The following is an 864-nucleotide window of genomic DNA, read 5'->3' on the forward strand; positions in this document are numbered from 1 at the left end:
AGATAAATGTCATAAACTACTTTATAGTAAGTTAAATTTTCTTTATTTTGAGTGTTTGCCGAGATATGGGCGTATTAAGAGTCTAGAGATATATTTTTTCAAAAATCCAACGTTTTATACGAACAACTAGAAATTAACATTTTGTAAGTTTATTTTGTCAAATATCATAAAAACTACTACTCCTACAAAGATAAACATCATTAACTATTTAATAGTAAATTTAACGAGCTTTAATTTGAGTGCTAGCAGACATCTGTGCCTCCAATGGTTTCTGAAATAATGTTTTTCATAAATCAAACTTATTGTCCGAACAACTATAAATCAATTTACTTTGGCAAATATCATGAAAACTACTATTCCTACGACAATAAATGTCATAAACTACTTTATAGTACATTAAACTAGCTTTAATTTTATTGTTTATTGACATCTTTACGTCACATAGTTCCTGAGATATAGATTTGTCAAAATAAATCAACTAATTACTAATATTCAGTACGTTCCATAACAACATTTTTATGAAATTTTGCTTTTTAAAAGTCTATATCTCGAAAACAATTGCAGGTAAATAGCTCTATTAGGGCTAATATTTCGGCAAATTTACTCAACTTTAAATGATGCTCTCTTAGATTTTCTATTGTTGCTGGTAGTTGTAAAGTTATACAGCTCCGAATAAAAAATTAATTATTTTTAACGTTTTGAAACAGCCGCCATTTTTTATTCCTTCAACCTATACTTGGCAGAGTCATCAGTTTTGACTAGTAATTATACATAGTTTTCATTAGTAGTAAAAAATTGGGGTGAGATAACTGCCTTTTTTTTCCCCCGGCTCTTGTAATATAGAATATCACATACATATGTAGG

The 864-nt window shown here is 28.1% G+C and overlaps 1 protein-coding gene and 1 long non-coding RNA gene across 5 annotated transcripts in view; one reads left to right on the forward strand and one right to left on the reverse strand.

Annotated features, from left to right (window-relative positions):
* LOC136796350 (uncharacterized) overlaps positions 1-864 on the forward strand; it is a 201,575-nt gene that overhangs the window by 60,203 nt on the left and 140,508 nt on the right. The window lies entirely within an intron of this gene.
* Positions 1-864, reverse strand: part of LOC106677551 (uncharacterized) — a 22,696-nt gene that overhangs the window by 20,142 nt on the left and 1,690 nt on the right. The gene's annotated exons all lie outside the window — the stretch shown is intronic.

The sequence above is a fragment of the Halyomorpha halys genome, unplaced genomic scaffold (genome assembly GCF_000696795.3).
Source record: "Halyomorpha halys isolate HHAL.00 unplaced genomic scaffold, Hhal_1.1 Scaffold8.1, whole genome shotgun sequence".
Taxonomy (NCBI): domain Eukaryota; kingdom Metazoa; phylum Arthropoda; class Insecta; order Hemiptera; family Pentatomidae; genus Halyomorpha; species Halyomorpha halys.